The sequence below is a fragment of the Hemitrygon akajei genome, chromosome 6 (assembly GCF_048418815.1).
Source record: "Hemitrygon akajei chromosome 6, sHemAka1.3, whole genome shotgun sequence".
Classification (NCBI taxonomy): domain Eukaryota; kingdom Metazoa; phylum Chordata; class Chondrichthyes; order Myliobatiformes; family Dasyatidae; genus Hemitrygon; species Hemitrygon akajei.
Genome location: NC_133129.1, coordinates 122,847,372 through 122,872,981, shown reverse-complemented (window position 1 = coordinate 122,872,981; position 25,610 = coordinate 122,847,372). Strand labels below are relative to the sequence as shown.

Here is a 25,610-nt window from a genome sequence, read left to right as displayed (position 1 = left end):
AAGTCAGCAGTGAAGAGCACACAGAGAGCCTGTAGGAGGCTATTGAGATAGGTTGGGTAAGTGGGCAAAAACTTGCAGAGATAGTCTACTTTGGTGATAGAATAAAAAAGACTATCATGAGATATTACAGAATCACAATGCAGATCTACAGGTCCACATTAATAAACTACAGGAAATGAAGGTACGGCAGATATTTAAGAAAACAAAGGACTGATAGCTTAACAGCAAAGGGAAGTATAAAAACAGATAAGCCTTTCTACAACTTGTTCAAACAACACCCAGTCCTGACCTCTTTCTTTCAGGAGGGATTGACCTTCACTGATGCAGCAGGTCAGTGGGATGAAGGGGCGGGGCTGTTCTGAAAGGACGAGCTGGTTACATGCGTACCAATGGGAATGAGGGGCAATCCTCCTGGGGCATGGAGGAGAGTAAGGAGGGAATGCTTCCCTTCACAGGGGTGTAGTTGCACTGGAGGGCACAGAATCATAATAAGGCGTCATCCATTTGAGATGCAAATGAGAAGTGTTACGTACCCTGTAACTGGGTCACTTACCAGCAAAGATAGAGCGGTCCGTTGAAGTCTGATGGTACTATTTTTAAAATTCTTTATTGATAAAGGGGCACAAAAATAAGATTAATACAAAGATTCAGATAATATACGTTGTCAATACTCAATCTAAAAGCACAGATATAATAATAATAATCAATAAGAAATAAGCTCTATCGTTGTCTAGGGGATAATGTATTGTCCGATGGAAATATAAAGTTCACTCAGTTCATGCAGGCTGCAGCCTTTGGGTTTAAGAGAGACAGTTTTAAACTTGCCCAGGTCTTTTATGATGTCAATCCATTGAGTCGGGGGAGTTGGTTCCCCGTTGTTAGTTCAACTCCGTTGTCGGTGGTACCAGCCACCAGTCCCAGGCAATGGAACTGAACGCACGTGGCTTCCTTCAAATGGCTTCCCGCTATTACAGGATCGCTAGCGTTTCTTCTGGTGCGTCTGAGGGGCCATTCCTACAGCCCCTCTTTTTATCCTGACTTGCAGGGTCGTAGATGTCAATCCGGTTGGGGGATGATGCAATCTCTCCCCTTCACCCAGCCCACTTTGCCCGAGGGCTCTCACGTAGCATAGGATCTCAATCCACAAATGTGTCTCCAAGAGACAATGGCCATGTCTCGTGACTTGACATCGCCGGCGAACGAGGCATTTTGCACGTCTCTCTCTCATTTCCTGGGTCCCCTGACCCAACCCAATAGTGCTCTTGCAATTCTCACAAAGGAGGGGGGGCTGCAGGCATAACAGAAGAAATGTCTTCACCCAGAGATGAAGGAACCTTTGGGATTCTTTACCCCGGCAATTTGTGGAAGTGGAATCATTGAATATATTCTAGATAGAAACAGGCCCTTCAGCCCAGAGTGTTGCACCAGACTAACTACACTAAAGATGCCTAATTAAATTAATCCCTTCTACCCCTATGTGAACCATATTCTCCATTCTCTTCACACTGATGTGCCCATTTCAGAGCCCACGTGACCCTGCGGTGATTGCCTTCACCACCACGTCCAGCACATTCCACACACCCATTCTCTGCACAGCTCCTTTGCAGTCCTCCAGTATTAGACCATTTCAACCCTGGAAGAGATACCGGTTGTCTACCATTGGGCTCTAGCTGTCTACTCAAGGCTGAAATAAAGAGATATCAAGGGTTGCAGGAAACAAGGCTTCGACCAGATCTGATCAGACAGTGAATGGCAAGGCAGGGCCCAGGGATTTCCACTCCCACTTCTGATGCTGTTATATGACAATGAGTTGCCCATTGCCACCACATTGTGCAATTAAAGCCCCTGCAACAATTTATTTTTGCAAGTGAGAAATTCTCTCAAATTTATTTCTCCTTGCTCAGACTCTCCCTTCAGTGGAGGTTGTTTCTCCCTCGCTCAGCCTGGTTCATTCCTCTTCGATCGTAAGAGCCTTTATTGGGTGTTATGATCCGGCCACAGCTGAGTGGTCAAAGACCACCATTCCATTTCAACACTAGCTAATGATTATAAGCTGGTAAACCTTTGCTCTTGAGGAGACGATTGCCTATTGTAATTGCCCACAAGTATTTATTGCTCTAAAATTAAAACATGGTATTCTCTCTGTGGTACGGTTTTTTAAATTTTTTTAAATTAAATTTTCAAATAGGTTACAGAAAGAAAAAAAATTGTCAACCCTTCCCCCCTCCCCTTAACCCCTCCCCCCAAACATGTCCCTATAGAAAAAAAAAGAGAAGAAAAAAGAAAGAAAGAATGCCTGGATATCGGAAGATCCCCACATGCTCCATGGAGTTCATAATAGCTTTAATATGTATATTTAATTCTTTCCCCAGATAACCAATAATTTTATCTTCGGAGCACCTATATATCTAATCCTATCTTTTGTAAATAAGGGCGCCAAATTTTCAGAAATATTTAATATTTATCTCTTAAATTATAAGTAATTTTTTCAAGTGGAATGCAGCTAAAATTTTCATTCTTCCAACGATCTATACTTAAGTATGATTCCGCTCTGTAGTACTGTTGTGCTTTGGAGGTAATGTTGCACTAAAGTTCAGCTTTGTGATAAAGATCCACAAATGGATCTACTGCCACAGGAAAGTCAAGGTATTTCGAAGGTAATATATTGCTTTTTTCTCCAAAAACCGCCATTGGCAAATTGAGCTGTCACTTAATTTTGTACCAATCGAAGGTAAAGCTGCGGTGAGTGTCTACATAATTCGCAACTTTCAGTGTAACTATGCGGTACTCTGTGACCTCTATGCTACTTATAAATAACAGCACTTCATAAATGTTACCGTGTTCTCGTATATTTTACATATGCTCCTCTTCCTGTTTTCATTTGGAATCTCTTTGCCAACCGTGCCGCAATTTTACATGCAGTTTTTGAAAACAGAAAGCCTGTCCACGGTGGGCTGGAGATTAACCCTTGCGCCCTGCGTTCCGCTTGAGGTCAACGTTACGGGAGCGAGTTCTGCACAATGGACAGCCGCCACTAAATACGAAAGTGCGTTCGATACAAGCAATCGAGGTCAATGTTGCTGCACCCCCGCCGCTTTCAGTTCAGGCTTCTATGATGTGTCGCCTATAAAGGTCGCACGCTCGCTACTGGGTGGGAAGGCTGCGAATTATTGTGCAGAACATTTGGGTTAACAATCCCGACATTAAAAGCCGATGAGAAAAAAAAGGTTCTCCCCAAAGCCCGAACATAACACTTAGTCGTAACTTATGCAGTCTGTTTATTGGATAGCTGTTCATTCCCTATTGCAAACGCGAGGACGTGAGGGGTGCTATCTTAATGCGGTTTATGGACCTTTAATTCCCTTGACTATTCCTTCCAAAAGAGGGTCCCGCACTGTGCTCCGATTGTCCATTAGGATGGGTCAGACTTCGCTTAATTTGCCTTGTGTTTATTTCTGTTTTCAGCCAAGAGTTAGAAATTGCCGCAATAACCCATTGTTGGGTTCAGTCCAAACAGGAGGCACCTAACACGAGAAAACAATACGTCTGTATCACCCGCATCGACGCCCACCACACGAAAGCTTCAGTTCTACACAGAGTGAAGCTGCAGGGAGCGAGGCCGGCGCACGAGTGCACGGAGTTGCTGCTGTCCCGGGACCCGGACTCGCCGCCCCCACCCCTCCCTCCCTCCCTCTCACGCTACAATGCCTCGCTGCCCCAGTCGATTAAAGAGCAACGAGTCGCCAGCATCGCCCCCAGCCGTCTGAGCTTCGGACATTACAGGGTAAGCCCGCAGTTCGCTACATGCAGACTGATGGTTTTTTAGGAGCAATGTTTCTGTTTAGTTCCTTACGCGCCTTTTCCCAGACTTTGCCGTGAAACCTACCTCGATGGACGGATAGAAATACGGGAAGTGGGCTGTAATGAGTGAGTGTTCCGGCTGTAAGGAATACTCGTGAGATTATTGATCTGGCATTAGTTCACGAATCGATGCACACATTTACTTCATACTCTGAGAAAACACACACACACACACACACACACACACACACACACACACACACACACACACACACATATATATACACACACACTCACTTACCTTCATACACACTCTCTCTCTCAGACATACACACACGCTCAGACAAACACATACACACACTCGTCCAAACAGACAGACGCATACTCTCTCAGCGAGCTCTGCCCTCTCCCCTCTCCCTCACGGACAGCCGGCTTTAGCCGAACCCAAACCCCCCATGTACGCGCGCACGCTTTCTCCCCTCACTAGCTCATTCACATCATCTTTCTCACACACAACCGCTCACGTTTGTGCGACCTCCGGCCGCCTCCAGTCACGCTTCATATTCGTACTGAAGTTCAGCTGTAAAACCAATTCTTTTGTTGTCTTCGGCGGTGCAACCGCTGAATTACTGATGCACTTTTAATGAGCCTTACTTTATATGATGGCATCGCGAAGATTTTGTAATTATGGCAAGGACGGAGGCATTGAGGCTGTTTCTCGTAGATGTAAGTGCTGAATGAGTGGTTAAAGGGGACTTATTATGAAGTAGGCAATCGTTTTCTGTACTTCGCTCCATTAACGAACGATTAAGCAGAGGTTAATTGTATCTTTCATGTTCATTGTTCATTGACTTAGTTATACCAATTGCACGAGGCAGGATTTCCCAGTTTTAGCATTCTGAAATTGTTGAATACATGTTTGAAATAGGGCTTCCAAGTACAACACTTTCACTCGTGTTGGGGAATTTATGACTGTGTGGCTGAGCACAGCTCCAGTGCCGTTTGCAAGTTTGCTGGTGACACCACCGTGGTAGGCCGGATCAGAGGCGGCGACGAATCAGCACATAGGAGGGAGATTGAAAATGTGGCTGAGCAGTGCCGCAGCAACAACCTCTTAGTCAATGCCAACAAGACCAGGAGATGATTTTTGACTTCAGAAGAGGTCCATAAGCCAGTCCTCGTCAAGGGATCAGAGGCGGAGAGGGTCAGCAACTTTAAACTTGCTTATCATTTCAGAGGACCGGTCCTGGTCCCATATAGATGTGCGGCGGAGAGTAGATTGACTGGCTGTGGAGAGCACATTGGAAATCCTGCAGGAAGTAGCGGGATACAGTCCAGTCCATCGCGGGTAAAGCCCCCCCCCCCACCCCCACCAATGAGCACATCTACATGGAGCACTGTTGCAGGAAAGCAGAATCCATCATCAGGGACCCCCACCACCCAGATCCCGCTCTCTTATCGTTGCTACCATCAGGACGAAGGTACAGGAGCCTCAGGACTCGCACCACCAGTTAATACCCCTCAACCATCAGAGTCTTGAACCAAAGGGGATAACTACATTCAACTTCACTTGCTCCTTCACTGAAATGTTCCCACAACCTATGAATTCACGTTCAAGGACTCTCCATATTTATTTATTTATTTTGTATCTGCACAGATTGTTGACTTTTGCAGACAGTCTGAAGCCCATTTGGTGTGGTCTTTCTTTGATTCTATTATGGCTATTGTTCCATTATGGATTTATTGAATATGCCTGCAAGTAAATGAATCTCAGGTTTGTATATGGTGACATATATGTACTTTCATAATAAATTTACTTTGAACTTTTCAACTTTGTATGCAATTAAAATGGAGCGTAGATATTAGCTATATGTCTGTTGCAATAACAAGATAGCTACTCCAACAACATTTAGGTTAACCATGAAACAAGGCTAACAGCCTAGTGCTGGAAAATGGGATCTGTATAGATAGGTACTAGGACATGCTGGGATGAAGAACTTTTTTCTGATACAATGATCAGAATAGAGGTTTATTATCACCAGCATGTGACGAGAAATTTGTTAACAGCAGCAGCGGTTCAATGCAATACATAATCTAGCAGAGGGAAAAATGATAATAAATAAAATAAAACATAATAATAAACAAACAAGTAAATCAATTACGTATATTGAACAGATTTTTAAAATGTGCAAAACCAGAAATACTGTATTTTTTTTTAAATGAGAGTCCAAACCTTCAAAGTCCATTTAGGAATCGGGTGGCAGAGGGAAAGAAGCTGTTCCTGAATCGCTGAGTGTGTGCCTTCAGGCTTCTGTATCTCCTACCCGATGGTAACAGTGAGAAAAGGGCATGCCCTGGGTGCTGGAGGTCCTTAATAATGGCTGCCTTTCTCAGACACCACTCCCTGAAAATGTCCTGGGTACTTTGTAGGCTAGTACCCAAGATGGAGCTGACCAGATTTACAACCTTCTGCAGCTTCTTTCGGTCCTGTGCAGTAGCCCCTCCATACCAGACAGTGATGCAGCCTGTCAGAATGCTCTCCACGGTACAACTATAGAAGTTTTTGAGTGTATTTGTTAACATGCCAAATCTTTTCAAACTCCTAATCAAGTATAGCCACTGTTTTGCCTTCTTTATAACTACATCGATATGTTGGGACCAGGTTAGAGCCTCAGAGATCTTGACACCCAGTAGCTTGAAGCTGCTCACTCTCTCCACTTCTGGCCCTTCAATGAGGATTGGTATGTGTTCCTTCGTCTTACCCTTCCTGAAGTCCACAATCAGCTCTTTCGTCTTACTGATGTTGAGTGCCAGGTTGTTGCTGTGACACCATTCCACTAGTAGGCATATCTCACTCCTGTACACCCTCTCGTCACCACCTGAGATTCTACCAACAATAGTTGCATTGTCAGCAAATTTATAGATGGTATTTGAGCTATGCCTAGCCACACAGTCATGTGAATATAGAGAGTAGAGCAGTGGGCTAAGCACACATCCCTGAGGTGCGACAGTGTTGATCGTCAGTGAAGAGGATATGTTATCACCAATCCACACAGATTGTGGTCTTCTGGTTAGGAAGTCAAGGATCCAATTGCAGAGGGAGGAACAGAGGCCCAGGTTCTGCAACTTCTCAATCAGGATAGTAGGAATGATGGTGTTAAATGCTGAGCTGTAGTCGATGAACAGCATGCTGGCGTAGATGTTTGTGTTATCCAGGTGGTCTAAAGCTGTGTGGAGTGCTATTGAGATTGTGTCTGCCATTGACCTATTGTGGCGATAGGCAAATTGCAATGGGTCCAGGTCCTTGCTGAGGCAGGAGTTCAGTCTAGTCATGACCAACCTCTCAAAGCATTTCATCACTGTCGATGTGAGTGCTACCAGGCGATAGTCATTAAGGCAGCTCACATTATTATTCTTAGGCACTGGTATAATTGTTGCCTTTTTGAAGCAAGACTAGATTAATATTATTATATATTAATACTTCCTTAAAATCACAGATATGTTATAAGAAGTTTGCAAATGTCACTTCACTGTCTAGAAATGAGGCAAAAGGGAAAATTGTTAGCACAATGCTGGATTCTATTATAGGTGATGTGGCAGTAGGGCACTCAGACATCATTAGGGAGAATAGTCATAATTCAATGAACGGAAATTCCTTTCCAAGGGTGTAATAACAAAATAGATGAAGGGAGCATGTAAATAAGTATCTGGGTTTAAAAATGCACTCGGTAAAGTAACAACCGGCAGGTTTGAATCAGAGTCAGGTTTAGTATCATCGGCATGTATCGTGAAATTTGTTAACTTATCAGCAGCAGTTCAATGCAATACATAATATAGAAGAAAAATAAATAAATAGATAAATTACATTATATGTATATTGAATAGATTAAAAATCATGCAAAAACAGAAATAATATTAACAGGTGGTCCCCGTTTTTCAAACATTCGCTTTACGACAGCTGGCTGTTACGAAAGACCTACATTAGTACCTGTTTTTGCTAACCAAAGAGGATTTTCGTTTTTACAAAAAAAAGGCGCCGGCTTTATATGTGTGTTTACCCCAAGAAAGACTACCATGACCGTGAAGCCTTGTGCGGGCAGTTGTGTGCGCATGCGTGTACGTGCTGATTTTTTTTCTCCAAATCGATTTTGGCTTCCCAATTCTGATAAGTGAAACTACACCGTACATACAATATTTCTACTTTATATAGTCTGTGTATTTATCATATCATTCCTGCTTTTACTATATGTTCGTGTTATTTTAGGTTTTATGTGTTATTTGGTATGATTTGGTAGGTTTTTTTTGGGTCTGGGAACACTCAAAAATTTTTCCCATATAAATTAATGGTAATTGCTTCTTCGCTTTACGACATCCCGCCTTACAAGGTTTCATAGGAACGCTCTACCTTCAGAGACCGGGGGAAACCTGTATTTAAAAAGTGAGGTAGTGTTCATGGGTTCAATGTCCATTTAGGAATCGGATGGCAGAGGGGAAAAAGCTGTTCCTGAATTGCTGAGTGTGTGCCTTCAGGCTTCTGTACCTCCTGTCTGAAGATAGATAGATAGATACTTTATTCATCCCCATGGGGAAATTCAACTTTTTTTCCAATGTCCCATACACTTGTAGCAAAACTAATTACATACAATACTTAACTCAGTAAAAAATATGATATGCATCTAAATCACTATCTCAAAAAGCATTAATAATAGCTTTTAAAAAGTTCTTAAGTCCTGGCGGTTGAATTGTAAAGCCTAATGGCATTGGGGAGTATTGACCTCTTCATCCTGTCTGAGGAGCATTGCATCGATAGTAACCTGTCGCTGAAACTGCTTCTCTGTCTCTGGATGGTGCTATGTAGAGGATGTTCAGAGTTTTCCATAATTGACCGTAGCCTACTCAGCGCCCTTCGCTCAGCTACCGATGTTAAACTCTCCAGTACTTTGCCCACGACAGAGCCCGCCTTCCTTACCAGCTTATTAAGACGTGAGGCGACCCTCTTCTTAATGCTTCCTCCCCAACACGCCACCACGAAGAAGAGGGCGCTCTCCACAACTGACCTATAGAACATCTTCAGCATCTCACTACAGACATTGAATGACGCCAACCTTCTAAGGAAGTACAGTCAACTCTGTGCCTTCCTGCACAAGGCATCTGTGTTGGCAGTCCAGTCTAGCTTCTCGTCTAACTGTACTCCCAGATACTTGTAGGTCTTAACCTGCTCCACACATTCTCCATTAATGATCACTGGCTCCATATGAGGCCTAGATCTCCTAAAGTCCACCACCATCTCCTTGGTCTTGGTGATATTGAGACGCAGGTAGTTTGAGTTGCACCATATCACAAAGTCCTGTATCAGTTTCCTATACTCCTCCTCCTGTCCATTCCTGACACACCCCACTATGGCCGTGTCATCAGCGAACTTCTGATACTTCTGGAAGATTAAGATCCAGAAAAGCCCTTTCTCAGGCTGATAAGATGCTGTGAGAAGGATCCAACAGGGCTCGGTACTAGCTCTCAGCTTTTCATAATTTTTCCTGGTGCCTTGAATGAAAAGGCAGTATGCAGTGTATCAAAAAGCCAAAAGTCTGCAGATGCTGGAAAATAAGTAAAATAGCAAAGTCTACAAATATTTGGCAAATCCGGCAGCATTCATGGCATTTTCTGTTTTCACATATGTTTGATCATGATACAGCTCTAGGCAATAAACAAGAAGCTAGAAGAACTCAGTGGGACAGGCTGCAGCTGTGACCTGAAACAGCAATTGTCTATTTCCATCCACAGATGCTGCCTGACCTGCAGAACGCCTCCAACTTTTTCTTTGTATTTCCAGATTGTAGAATTGCAGCCTCCTGTGTCTTCATGCAAACCTAGGAGCCAGGAGGAGGGAATGGGATGTAAGCATGTTCTGTGAATGGGCAGGGTGGTGACAGGTGGAAAATATTGTGGACGAATGTCACGCTTCCTTAGAAGGAATAGGAACACAGAATTTTAAGATAATATTGATATGTGCAGGGGATTGGGCTTCTGGTTCACGCAATAAAAAAATTGTTCAAGTAAGAAATCAGGAAGGGAAATGGTGGGTTGGGTTTTATTGTAAAGAGTCTGCGGATTTGATGAGACAAATGCCATTTATATCTCTGTAATCCCGTGTTAGAGAATTTAGTACAGATGAAACACAAAGTAGGCAAAGATCTCGAAGTAGTTACTGCCTTTATTTTGCGAATTCACAGGGAGCCATTCCACACGTCTCCGCCAACGCAAGGTTACGATTCAAATTTACACAGTAAATCTGATCACACTTGATCAGCGGGTCTCCAGACACTCTTTCCATATTTTATACCCCATTAGCACCCGTACGCAAACAAGCGAAAATCTGCAGATGCTAGAAACTGCTCACACGCAAAATGCTGAACAACCCAATAGACCAGGCAGCATCTAGGAAAAGAGTACAGTTGACATTTTTGGCCGAAAACCTTTGGTAGGACTGAAAGCCCTGTTTGTATTTGTGTTTAGGCCTGCTGATTTATTAACAATGGAAGAGTTTCAAAGGCTATATTGATTCCCTGAATTGGGTTTTATTATGAGAAAAGTTGGGTATCTGAAAGCCTAGATTTTAAAGGAGAAAGAATTAGGCAATTTAGGACAACATTTGGACAAAATCCAGACCTGGGCTTATTGGTGGAAGTAACTTTCATGCCACACAGTGCCAGCTAATGACAAAATCCAACGAGAGAAGGCAGTTATCACCTCCTGACATTCAATAGCATTGCTAGCACTGAATCCCCATTATCAATATCTTGGCAAATAAACACTTGTCAGGCTTCCAGCGGGGTACAGGTATCAATTATAACTGATGTTTCAATGACAAACTCTTCCCATTTTTATCAGGGATGATGCGCGAGCAAGAAAGAACTGGAATTCGATTGTAAACTAGGTGGGAGAGTAGAAACCTGATTGGATGAGGGCTAACCAATCAGGAGGGACAGGCTACGGGTGTATAAATACCACCGGACTAGACATTCCTGGGCATCATCTCTGACGAAGATGGCAGAGTTTGTCATTGAAACATTGGTTATAATCGGCACTTATACCCGGCTGGAAGCCCAAGAAGAGATTATTCGTCATATACACCGGGAAAGCAGTAGATCCTTCTTCAATATCCTGACAGGTACCATTGACCAGACACTGAATTGAAATCACCACATACACTAAGAGCAGGTCAGAGGCTAGGAATTCTGAGGTGCGTAATTTGCCTTGTAACCTTGTAACTCCTCAAAGCCTCTTTACTATCTACAAGGCTCAAGGCAGGGGTATCATGAAATGTTCTCCACTCGCCTGGAAGAAACTTGATATTGTACAGGACATAGCAGCGCAGCTGATATACACCCCACTCTTAACGATTCACTTCTCTTAGACTGACACACAGTGCAGAGGCTTGTGCCATCCATAGAATGCACTGCTGTGACCCACTGACAGCATCTTCCAAACCTACACCATCCAGAAGGACAAGTATAGCCAGAGCAAGGGAATGTCGCCACCTGGAAGTTGCTCTCCAAATCGCACACCATCTGACTTGGAAATATATCACCATTGCTGGGTCAAAATCCTCAGACTCCCTCCCAAACAGCACTGTGGGTCTACACACAGCTCAAGGACTGCAGCAGCTCACCATCACCTTCTCAAGGGCCATTAGTGATGGGCAATAAAACGTTGGCTCGGCCTGTGAAGCCCACAGCCCAAATGAATTACGGAAGTTCAGTTAGGGTTACTTTCTTCAGGGCAGGGCTGAGGTGACAGAAGGCTATGCCTCAAATGATGGATCATGATGGAGGGGCATTGCAGAAATGACTATGGGTTGGAAGTCAGGAGGTCAAAAAAAGAGAAGGGAATTAGTGAAAAGCAAATAACATTTCACCAGCAGCCACGATGAAGGTGGAGGTGGTTTACATTGCATGTGACATATTAGTGATAGATGAGGGGTAAAGTTGAAATTCAGCTGCTTGGTTCTCATAGGATTCCAAGTATTATCTGGGAATTATTGGAATCAGTACCAAAAAGACAATGACACCCATATAGTCCAAGTGGAACTGAGGCAAAGCAATTCCACAGTACCATGTCATTGGACGGGAATGTGGTGGCCACAACCACAGGGAAAATGTTTTGTGGTTTAATGCCTCGGTGTTGAGAGAAGTCCAGAAGGCAGAGAATCATTCAGAGGCTTTGAAGGAGCTGGACGTGGAGTGAGCAAGAAACAGTGTATTGCCTGGAGAGCAAACACGAGGAAATCTGCAGATGCTGGAAATTCAAACAACACACACAAAATGCTGGGGGAACGCAGCAGGTCAGGCAGCATCTATAGGGAGAAGCGCTGTTGACGTCAAGGTTTAAGGTGATTTAAGGTGGATGTATCATGGTTGTGCTTTTCAGAAAGGGAGTCATTGCAGAGGGCCAATGAAGGGTGAAAGATTATTTGGTGTTGGGGTGGGGGGGAGATATGTAGAGTAACAGTCATGTCAGTCATGATTTTATTGGAGGGTTGAGCAGGCTCAGTGAGCCAAGTGGCCTCTTCCTGCTCCTGATTCATATGTCCGTAAGCAATGTCTGAGCAACTGTGACTACTAACACTGGCAGCTCGCATTCATGGCAGCCAAGGGGCCAATGGAGAGGAGTGGGGGGAAGGACATGGTTCTGTTGGAGAAGGGGTGAGAAGATGGTGGTATGCTATTGCAAGAATGAATACTTACCCATATTTCTACAGCTGTAAATTACAAGTTGTAAGTAATCTCTCATATCATGGGGTGCCACAGTGGTGCAGTGGCTAGCTCGACACTATTACAGCTCGGGGCGTTGAAGTTTGGAGCTCAATTCTAGCGTTTTCTGTAAGAAAATTTGTATGTTCTTCCCGTGTGCATGTGGGTTAGTGGGAAGAGGCCACGAGGTCCAGTTTCCTCCCACATTCCAAAGCCATACCAGTTAGTAGGTCATTGTAAGTTGTTCTGTGATTAGGATAGGGTTGCATCAGTAGGCTGCTGGGCGACGGAGCCTGATAGGCCGGAGATATGCGGTATCTCAAAATGACTCAAATAATAATCATCCACTGGTGCACTGTATTCTGTGCAGAAAACACGTATTGTCTGCATCTGAAAATGACATGGTTCAAGCCAATGGTTTGAATCTGTAAGTGTAAATAAGAAATATCTCTGGAAACAACAATGGTGGCATCAGTCTAGTGAGTCAAATTCTACGCCACAGAAAAGATGTGAAAGCTGAATTTAAAGGCAACACGAGTGAATCTGCAGATGCTGGAAATAAATAAAAACACAAAATGCTGGCAGAACTCAGCAGGACAGACAGCATCTAAGGGAGGAGGTAGTGACGACGTTTCGGGCCGAAACCCTTCATCAGGAGTGAAGTAACATGAGATGGTCGAGGGGGGACAATCACGGCACTGGACAGACTCCGAACCCTGACTCCAGTACCACCAACGCGGGTTCCTACGGCCATGGACACCCCCTCAAAGACTCCGGCCTTGAACTTCCAGTCGGACCTCCTCATGCTGCCATCTCCCCCCCCCCCCACCACCAGCATGCTGGATCCCAGCCTTGACCTCTGAGCTGGACCTCCACACGCTGCTGTCTCCCCTCCCCCACCACCACGCTGCTGTCTGATCTTTCCGAGCCTGAGGTTCAATCACCGGTTCCTGGGCCCTCGGGGGCTTTAGCTTCCTCTCACCCCCACCCCTTCCCCGCTGACTCCACCAGCCTCCCACCCCTCTCGGACCAGAGCTCTCAACCCTGCCGGGTCTTCACCATCCCCTCCGACCTTCCTCTCTCTGAGGCTGAGCGCTCTGCCCTTAGTAAGGGCCTCACCTTTGTCCCCCCTTCGCCCTCACCTCAGTGAGTTCCGCGTGCGCCAGGACGTGGAGCTCTTTTTGCCGGCTCCGTCTTCGAGCCCACTTCTTCGGTAGGGACTCTCCCACCCCCCACCGATGACCCGTTCTCCCGTCTCCAACCCTCCTCCTCCTCATGGACTCCCCGCCCAGGACTTCTACCCGCCCTGGATCTGTTTATCTCTAATTGCCGTCGGGACATTAACCATCTCGACTTCACCACCACTTGCTCCAATTCCAACCTTACCCCCTCTGAACGCTCTGCTCTCCATTCCCTCCACAACAATCCCAACCTTACCATCAAACCCGCTGATAAGGGGGTGCTGTTGTTGTCTGGCGCACCGACCTGTACATAGCAGAGGCACGACGACAACTCGCTGACACCTCCTCTTATCTACCCCTGGACAATGACCCCACTAGGGAGCACCAGTCCATTGTCTCCCAAACCACTTCCAATCTCATCAGCTCGGGAGATCTCCCATCCACTGCCTCCAACCTCATAGTTCCCACACCCCGCACTTCCTGTTTCTACCTCCTACCTAAGATTCACAAACCTGCCTGTCCAGGCAGACCCATTGTCTCTGCTTGCTCCTGCCCCACTGAACTCATTTCTGCCTATCTCGACTCTGTTTTATCTCCCCTTGTTCAATCCCTTCCCACCTATGTCTGTGATACTTCCCATGCTTTACATCTTTTCAAAGATTTTAAGTTCCCTGGCCCCCACCGCCTCATTTTCACTATGGACGTCCAGTCCCTATATACCTCTATCCCCCACCAGAAAGGTCTCCAAGCTCTCCGTTTCTTCCTGGATTCCAGACCCAGCCAGTCACCTTCTACCACCACTCTTCTCCGCCTCGCAGAATTAGTCCTCACCCTTAACAGTTTCTCCTTTGGCTCCTCCCACTTCCTCCAAACTAAAGGTGTAGCCATGGGCACCCGCATGGGTCCTAGCTACGCCTGCCTTTTTGTCGGAGCAATCTATGTTCCAAGCCTACACCAGTATCTGTCTTCCTCTTGTGTTATATCGACAACTGCATCGGTGTTGCTTCCTGCACACATGCTGAGCTCGTCGACTTCATTAACTTCGCCTCCAACTTTCACCCCGCCCTCAGATTCACCTGGTCTATTTCTGACACCTCCCACCCCTTTCTAGATCTTTCTGTTTCTGTCTCTGGAGACAGCCTATCCACCAATGTCTACTACAATCCTACAGACTCTCACAGCTACCTAGACTATTCCTCCTCCCACCCTGTCTCCTGCAAAAATGCTATCCCTTTCTCTCAATTCCTCCGCCTCCGCCGCATCTGCTCTCAGGATGAGGCCTTTCATTCTAGGACAAAGGAGATGTCTTCCTTTTTTAAAGAAAGAGGCTTCCCTTCGTCCACAATCAACTCTGCCCTCCATCGTATCTCCCGTATTTCATGCACCTCTGCCCTCACCCCACCCCCCCCGCCAGCGCACCAGGGATAGAGTCCCCCTGGTCCTCACCTACCACCCTACCACCCTACAGATCCAACGCATAATCCTCCGTAACTTCCGCCACCTCCTATGTGATCCCACCACCAACCATATCTTCCCCTCCCCCCACTCTCGGCTTTCCCACAGGGATCGCTCCCTACGCGACTCCCTTGTCCATTTATTCCTCCCCACCGACCTCCCTCCAGGCACTTATCCCTGCAAATGGAAGAAGTGCTACACCTGCCCCCACACTTCTTCCCTCACCACCATCCTAGGCCCCAGACAGTCTTTTCAGGTGAGGCACAACTTCACCTGTGAGTCAACTGCGGTGATATACTGTATCCAGTGCTCCCAATGTGGCCATTTATACATTGGGGAGACCCGCCGCAGACTGGGAGACCGTTTCGCCGAACACCGGCGCTCAGTCCTCCAGCAGTGGCGGGATCTCCCTGTGGCCACACACTTCAATTCCACAGACCACTCCCACTCCGACATGTCTGTCCATGGCCTCCTCTACCGTCAAGATGAGGCCACACGCAGGTCGATGGAGCAATACCTTATCTCCCACCTAGGTAGCCTCCTACCTGTCGGCATGAACATTCAACTCACAGACCTCCGTTGATACCCCTGCCCCCCCTTACCCCATCCCTATCCATAATTTCAGTCTGGTTCTCTTTCTCTCTCTTTTCCCCCCCTCACTATAATCTCCCCACAGCCCTACCTTTCTTTCTCTTTTATTTCCCATAATTCTCCACCTTCCCCCAGCCCATTTCCCTCCAGCCTATCACTTCCCAGCTCTCTACTTCATCCCTCCCCCCACTTCTTATCCCCCCTCGACCATCCCATATTACTTCACTCCTGAAGAAGGGTTTCGGCCCGAAACGTCGTCACTACCTCCTCCCATAGATTCTGTCTGGCCTGCTGAGTTCTGCCAGCATTTTGTGTTTTTATTGAAAGCTGAATTTGACTTCTTGCCAACAAATGGAAAATAAGTCACCAACGGTGACTGGATGTGCTGAGCGTGTATAAGTTAGTTGCAAAGACTCCACTGTTCCAGGCCAAGATAATCGGGGGCCAACAACGCTGTCCAGGTATTAGAAATGTGAGATGCCAGTCAAATGAGTGACGAAGAGGATGTCAACTATATCCTTTTGCAGATAGGAAAGAAAACACTGGATCTTTTCAATGTAAGTGAGCCAGAGAGTAAATGCTCTGAGGAGAACTGCAAAATATTACAAATACAACTGATGGTGAAATGAAATCACTGGACTGACAGATAGTGAGTTCCAAAGCCTTAGGCAGCAACCACAAGAGCCTGTCAGTTTCCTAGCAGGGCTGAGATACACAAGCAGGCAGGTGCAAGTTCAGGGAAGTGGATGAAAAGTTGGTCTCTCAACTCATTTTGGGCCTCAACATAGGCACCTTTGCGATAGGCTTTGACAACACAGTCAGAGCACTGGAGGCCACAAGTTGACACCTGAGAACCCTGATAACTCACATGGACACACTTCAAATCAGTCTTACGAAAGGAAGCAGTCAGAGAAATTATAAGATTTAAGGAAAACAATCACATAAGCTAACAGAGAAGTAAAGTGGTCTGTTTTCAGATCCAGGTGTAGATTATTTAACCAGCTCAGCTTTTGGGAGGAAATGTGCAGATCTAAAGTTAAAATATAGAGAGAAGATACCAAAGCAAGAATGAAAGAACCCATGAAAAACAGGACAAATGAGAGCATTCATGCTGTGGAAGATGACAGAGAGTTTTAGGCCGGGCTACAAACACCTGACTTAAGATAACTTTCTACATACAATCAAGCTCCATGATGTAATTAAAGTCAGCAATCCTTATAACCATATAACAATTACAGCACAGAAACAGGCCATCTCGGCCCTTCTAGTCCGTGCCAAACACTTACTCTCACCTAGTCCCACTGACCTACACTCAGCCCATAACCCTCCATCCCTTTCCTGACAATATACCTATCCAATTTTTTAAAATGACAATATCGAACCTGCCTTTACCACTTCTACTGGAAGCTTGTTCCACACAGCTACCACTCCCTGAGTAAAAAAGATCCCCTCCTGTTACCCCTAAACTTTTGCCCCTTAACTCTCAACTCATGTCCTCTTGTTTGAATCTCCCCTACTCTCAATGGAAAAAGCCTATCCACATCAACTCTATCTATCCCCCTCATAATTTTAAATACCTCTATCAAGTCCCCCCTCAACCTTCAACGCTCCAAAGAATAATTTGTTCAACCTTTCTCTGTAACTTAGGAGCTGAAACCCAGGTAACATTCTAGTAAATCTCCTCTCTACTCTCTCTATTTTGGTGACATCTTTCCTGTAATTCAGTGACCATTCCTATGAATGGCAGAGCTAGTTTCCCCTCTCTCTCCACATATACTAATTCTTCTTTCTCGTAAGTTTTACGTGCTTTTGATGCTATTCATTATAATGCTGTGGAGGTGATTTTGCCCGTAAGATGGAAAATTCGACTCATGGGTTTCTGTAAAAACAGATCCACACATCTGTATGGATTGACCAGATGTGACAGTCTATAGAAAAATGACATTCACACTCCTATCCAGATTGGAAAAGAGTAAGAGTAAGAAGACCTGTCTGGAGAGAGGAGTATGCCACTTGGGTTTCCACTGAAGTTCTTCTGAAACTGAAAGAAGATAGGTATCTGAAGTAAAATGGCTTCAAACAAAGCAACATCACGGTGACAGCATACAGAGGAGCAATGTTTCACAACTGGAAAAGCTCCAAAACAGAGAGGAAAAAAGCTGAACATACGTTTCATGGAGGGGTCTGATACTGAGAAGTTGTGAGAAACTACAGCTGAACTAAGAAAGCCACAGGTTTGAGGAGACAAGGCAGAATAGGAAGGAACATGCTGATGATAAAGTGCTCTCCCATATGAAGCAAACCAAACCTAATGCAAAGGTTTCCAGAATGCTACTGTGGAACAATTTAATGCTTTGAAGGGTTTTAACATCAAAGATGAGCTCCAGGTGAAACCAGTGATGCAACTCCACAGGCAGAGAAGTGACTGAGCTGAAGTGAACGTTTGAAACGGAAATCCAAGAGCTGAAGCATAAATTACTAAGCTTACTGATGAGGAGAAACCATTGTAGTGAGAGGGAAGCCTAATGAATGGCTCGAATATGCTTGGACACAAAAGATCTGAATCGGGTGATGAAGTAGGATTTCTAGCCGTGCCCATATCTGGAAGGTGATGCAAAAGTGCTGGCACAAAACAAAGTTTTCAGAGAGCCTTGATGGCAACATTTAATGTACTATTTGGAGCATGCAGGTTCCAGCATCCACCCTTTGGACTTAAATTAAGCTGGAATGTGCTTCAGCAGAGTGTAGCTGAGACTTAGAGAGGATGTAGGGTGAGAAATGGTTTCCAATTCTTTGAAGTAGATGGTAAGTCTACCACAGTCATTTCCATAAGGTATTGGACAGGCTCAATGCCTGAAAAAACGTATACAGAGAGGAAAGCTAATGGTAGTTCTTCAAAAAGCTTGCATATCAGATAGAATTAACAAAAAGTCACAGCAATCATTGAGACAGTGAAGCAGAGACTACAAGGCAATTTTACTACCTGTAAAGAACTGAAAAGCCTTCTGCAGCCACTGCAGCTCACGTATTTATTCATCAGAACACACAGCAAATCCGAGAAGACCAATGAAAGAAGATGCTGAATACACAGTTACAAACATAAGGAGCTGTCACACTACAACAAGATAACATTGACATCTCACGGAAGACCACAATCTGTGCAGACTGGTGATAACATCTCCTCCTCACTGACAATCAACACTGGCGCACCTCAGGGGTGTGTGCTTAGCCCACTGCTCTACTCTCTATATACACATGACTGTGTGGCTAGGCAGAGCTCAAATACCATCTATAAATTTGCTGACGATACACCAATGTTGGTAGAATCTCAGGTGATAACGAGAGGGCGTACAGGAGTGAGACATGCCAACTCGTGGAGTGGTGTCGCAGCAACAACCTGGCACTCAATATCAGTAAGACGAAAGAGCTGATTGTGGACTTCAGGAAGGGTAAGATGAAGAAACACATACCAATCCTCATAGAGGGATCAGAAGTGGAGAGAGTGAGCAGCTTCAAGTTCCTGGGTGTCAAGATCTCTGAGGATCTAACCAGGTCCCAACATATTGATGTAGTTACAAAGGAAACAAGAGAGCAACTATACCTCATTAGGAGTTTGAAGAGATTTGGCATGTCAACAAATATACTCAAAAACTTCTATAGATGTAATATGGAGAGCATTCTGACAGGCTGTATCACTGTCCGGTATGTTGGGGGGGGGGTGGGTAGCTACTGCACAGGACAGAAAGAAGCAGCAGAGGGTTGTAAATTTAGTCGGCTCCATCTTGGGTACTAGCCTACAAAGTACCCAGGACATCTTTAGGGAGCAGTGTCTCAGAAAGACAGCATGCCCTTTTCTTACTGTTACCATCAGGTAGGAGATACAGAAGCCTGAAGGCACACACTCAGTGATTCAGGAACAGCTTCTTCCCCTCTGCCATCCAATTCCTAAATGGACATTGAACCCATGAACACTACCTCACTTTTTTTTAATATATATTATTTCTGTTTTTGCACGATTTTTTATCTATTCAATATACGTATACTGTAATTAATTTACTTATTTATTTTTTAATGTTATTTTATTTTTCTTCTTCTATATTATGTACTGCATTGAACTGCTGCTGCTAAGTTAACAAATTTCACGACATATGCCGGTGATAATAAACCTGATTCTGATTCTGATTGACAAAGTCCTGTAAAGCAGTTCTACTACAAGAGGGCAGATTGACAGCATTTCAGTCTAAAGCAACTGACATAGGCAGAAACAAGATGGACCAACTATCAGCTTGTTTATGAACCTCCCTCTATTTAGTTGAATTTGATCACCAATCCCTAAAGCAAATTGACAAGTAAAATACATGTACAGTGCGTGTAAGGATGCAGAGGTTACTTCTGAGGTTTGACATTTATGATTTTGCATTGAAAATATCAACCCTGGAAAAGAAAAGATTTCACAGTGAAAAAAGCAAACCAGGAAAATGGAAGATGCAGGCAGATGTCCTGTCTTGTTTGTCACCACAGGAGAGACGTGAGATGACAGATCTTGGTGTAAAAGTATACTGCCTTGTAAACGTGACAGCAACAAAGGTGTAGAATTAGTGATGCTCCTTCAGGGCTAGAGTTCAAAAGGGTGAAACATACACAGCCAGAGGTCAACCACGCTGGATGGACACAGACACCCAGAAAGATCCAAAAATTACTCTAGGAGACACCCAAAGGTGACATGATTATGACGTAATACAAACTGAGAACTAGATCAGCTGTTTACAGGTTTGACATGGTCTTATAATGGGATCCAGAATCAGCCATGATGGAATGGTGGAGCAGACATGATGGGCCAAATGGCCTAATTCTGTTCCTATGTCTTATGGTGCTATGGACATCAATAAAAACAGAGAATGTTGTCAGCATGCTGGGCATGCCAGAAGTATAAACGTACTCAACATAAAACATAGAGGCTGCATTTACAATACCACCCAGGGAGCTAATTTATCCACATGTAGTCAAGAATGATGCTTCATAGTTATAGGCTACGTCCACACTACATCAGATAAATCCGCAACCAAAGCTTTTTCTCTTCGCTTTTACCCTCCGTCCACACGAAAACGGCATTTTCGTCCCCCAAAACTGGAGCTTTTCAAAAACGCTTTCCAGGGTGAGTATTTTTGAAAACGCTGCTCGGGCAGATCAGTGTGGAGGGGATAACCGGAGACTTCTGAAAACGCTGTCAGACGGCAGCGCACTATTTCATTGTTTTCTTGGACGCAACCTAACAATTTCAGAACAGACGGCAACGAGACTGCAGCCAGAAGAGTTAGAAATGTACTCACCAAATACTTTGACCCATAACTTATTGAATAAATAAGAATACTCACTTTGCCCTGTTTTCTGTCCTTGCTCGTATGAAGGTGGTTTACCTATTTATGCAAGTACTTCTCTGACAATAGATGTGTATCAGCCTAATGTAACATTGTATGGAAATACAAGATAACACTGATGCAGACATGTTTTATACATTTAACAAGGGGCTTTATTAATGCAACAGAGTTAGTCAGTTTTTCAACGTTCGTCGTCAGCCGGGTCATACTGTCCGTGAACTCCCTGTCGGTTGCCTCCATATGCTTCAGTATTTGTTTTTTTTTACTTTTAAGTCCTGCTGCGCGAGAGCCAACAGCTGCCCGTCGTTTAAGTTTTTCTAGTCTGTAACTGAACAAACACACACCATCTTTCACAGCAAGATTCGACACCAAACACGTCACTTGTTTTCGGTAGATGTGTCCTGTGCATGCGCAGTAGGAGGAGATTCTCTGAAATCTCCGTTTCAATGTGGACAGAGATATTTTTAAAAATGCATAGTGTGGACGCCTATCGTTTTTACACGAAACCGGTGTTTTCAAAATTATCCAGTCTAGTGTGGATGTAGCCATAGACTACCACTCCACATTTCCAATCAATAGAAGGATGAGTGACTTGAAAGCCACACAAATACAAAGCAGTTTTAATCACGTTTACTGAATAAGGAACTCCTGTGAAGCAGGTGTGTTGTCAACTGAGACCTATACACTTCCAAAGAATTTAAAAGGTTAGGAACAGTGCAGGTTCACCACTGTGACCTCATCTCCATACTGTCCTAGAGGACACAGTATCATAAAGGCACATGTCCAAATTGTTAAGGAGATTTTTATCAAGTACAAAGATAAAAAAGACCTGACTTTTGCCAGTTGTTACTCTAGGCAACACCTCTTAAAACTGATAAGAAAATGCCAGCTATGCTGGCAAAAAGTACAAGATTTCCTGGAAATTTTGTATTCTAAGATAACCACGAACAAATGCAGAACTGAAAGGAAGTCAGTAAAAAGAACCACATGAAATCATTACTGATTTGTTCAGAGGGTAGCCAATGTCAATTAAAAGTACACAAACCCACCTATAGTTGTGGATGAATTGTGCATTTTGAATTCTGAGAATTGCTGTCTGATGAAATGGAACAGCATCAATCTCACTAGAAGTAATAACCACAGTGGGTATAAGAACATTGCCAGCAACACCAACATCTGTATTGGCATCAACAACTTTGGCAACATCAACAAGGCCAGCAAAATTGCTAACACCAGCCACCTCAATAATATCAGCATTGCCAACAAACCAATGTCATGAGCTACACCAATAACATTGGCACGCCAGCAAACTCCACAATATCAACAACCTCCACAACACCAGCAACCTCCACAATATCAACAACCTCCACAATATCAACAACCTCCACAATATCAACAACCTCCACAACACCACTAACCTCCACAACACCAGTAACCTCCACAACATCAACAACCTCCACAACACCAGTAACCTCCACAACACCAGCAAACTCCAGAATATCAACAGCCTCCACAATATCAGCAACTTCCACAATATCAACACCCTCCACAACACCAGCAACCTCCACAATATCAACAACCTCCACAACATCAGCAACCTCCACAATATCAACAACCTCCACAACATCAACAACCTCCACAATATCAACAACCTCCACAATATCAACAACCTCCACAACATCAGCAACATCCACAATATCAACAACCTCCACAACATCAGCAACATCCACAATATCAACAACCTCCACAACATCAGCAACATCCACAACATCAACAACCTCCACAACACCAACACCCTCCACAACACCAGCAAACTCCAGAATATCAACAACCTCCACAATATCAACAACCTCCACAACACCAATAACCTCCACAACACCAGCAACCTCCACAACATCAACAACCTCCACAACACCAGCAAACTCCAGAATATCAACAGCCTCCACAATATCAGCAACTTCCACAATATCAACAACCTCCACAATATCAACAACCTCCACAACACCAGCAACCTCCACAACATCAACAACCTCCACAACATCAACAACCTCCACAACACCAGCAACCTCCACAACACCAGCAACCTCCACAACATCAACAACCTCCACAATATCAACAACCTCCACAATATCAACAACCTCCACAACACCAGCAACATCCACAATATCAACAACCTCCACAATATCAACAACCTCCACAACACCAGCAACCTCCACAACATCAACAACCTCCACAATATCAACAACCTCCACAACACCAGCAACCTCCACAATATCAACAACCTCCACAATATCAACAACCTCCACAACACCAGCAACCTCCACAACATCAACAACCTCCACAATATCAACAACCTCCACAACATCAGCAACCTCCACAACATCAACAACCTCCACAACATCAACAACCTCCACAACATCAGCAACCTCCACAATATCAACAACCTCCACAACATCAACAACCTCCACAATATCAACAACCTCCACAACACCAGCAACCTCCACAATATCAACAACCTCCACAACACCAGCAACCTCCACAACATCAACAACCTCCACAATATCAACAACCTCCACAACACCAGTAACCTCCACAACACCAGCAACCTCCACAACACCAGCAACCTCCACAACATCACCAACCTCCACAACATCAACAACCTCCACAATATCAACAACCTCCACAACACCAGCAACCTCCACAATATCAACAACCTCCACAACATCAACAACCTCCACAATATCAACAACCTCCACAACACCAGCAACCTCCACAATATCAACAACCTCCACAATATCAACAACCTCCACAACACCAGCAACCTCCACAACATCAACAACCTCCACAATATCAACAACCTCCACAATATCAACAACCTCCACAACACCAGCAACATCCACAATATCAACAACCTCCACAATATCAACAACCTCCACAACACCAGCAACCTCCACAACATCAACAACCTCCACAATATCAACAACCTCCACAACACCAGCAACCTCCACAATATCAACAACCTCCACAATATCAACAACCTCCACAACACCAGCAACCTCCACAACATCAACAACCTCCACAATATCAACAACCTCCACAACATCAGCAACCTCCACAACATCAACAACCTCCACAACATCAACAACCTCCACAACATCAGCAACCTCCACAATATCAACAACCTCCACAACATCAACAACCTCCACAATATCAACAACCTCCACAACACCAGCAACCTCCACAATATCAACAACCTCCACAACACCAGCAACCTCCACAACATCAACAACCTCCACAATATCAACAACCTCCACAACACCAGTAACCTCCACAACACCAGCAACCTCCACAACACCAGCAACCTCCACAACATCACCAACCTCCACAACATCAACAACCTCCACAATATCAACAACCTCCACAACACCAGCAACCTCCACAATATCAACAACCTCCACAACATCAACAACCTCCACAATATCAACAACCTCCACAACACCAGCAACCTCCACAATATCAACAACCTCCACAATATCAACAACCTCCACAACACCAGCAACCTCCACAACATCAACAACCTCCACAATATCAACAACCTCCACAATATCAACAACCTCCACAACATCAGCAACCTCCACAACATCAACAACCTCCACAACATCAACAACCTCCACAACATCAGCAACCTCCACAATATCAACAACCTCCACAACATCAACAACCTCCACAATATCAACAACCTCCACAACACCAGCAACCTCCACAATATCAACAACCTCCACAACACCAGCAACCTCCACAACATCAACAACCTCCACAATATCAACAACCTCCACAACACCAGTAACCTCCACAACACCAGCAACCTCCACAACATCACCAACCTCCACAATATCAACAACCTCCACAATATCAACAACCTCCACAACACCAGTAACCTCCACAACACCAGCAACCTCCACAATATCAACAACCTCCACAACACCAACACCCTCCACAACACCAGCAAACTCCAGAATATCAACAACCTCCACAATATCAACAACCTCCACAACACCAATAACCTCCACAACACCAGCAACCTCCACAACATCAACAACCTCCACAACACCAGCAAACTCCAGAATATCAACAGCCTCCACAATATCAGCAACTTCCACAATATCAACAACCTCCACAACACCATCAACCTCCACAACACCAGCAACATCCACAATATCAACAACCTCCACAATATCAACAACCTCCACAACACCAGTAACCTCCACAACATCAACAACCTCCACAACACCAGTAACCTCCACAACACCAGCAAACTCCAGAATATCAACAGCCTCCACAATATCAGCAACTTCCACAATATCAGCAACTTCCACAATATCAACACCCTCCACAACACCAGCAACCTCCACAATATCAACAACCTCCACAACACCAGCAACCTCCACAACATC

General features: G+C 44.7%; 2 protein-coding genes across 6 annotated transcripts in view; both read left to right on the top strand.

The window, feature by feature from the left end:
- Positions 1-25,610, top strand: part of arhgap1 (Rho GTPase activating protein 1) — a 518,954-nt gene that overhangs the window by 205,302 nt on the left and 288,042 nt on the right. The gene's annotated exons all lie outside the window — the stretch shown is intronic.
- LOC140729436 (proline-rich protein 5-like) overlaps positions 3,661-25,610 on the top strand; it is a 122,649-nt gene continuing 100,699 nt past the window's right edge. For 2 of the 4 annotated variants that reach the window (XM_073049171.1, XM_073049168.1), the window contains exon 1: positions 3,661-3,784. The gene's annotated coding sequence lies outside the window, so the exon portion shown is untranslated. Of the gene's footprint in view, positions 3,785-4,295; positions 4,528-25,610 lie in introns of those variants that run through there. The other 2 variants (XM_073049169.1, XM_073049170.1) reach the window with 2 other exon arrangements.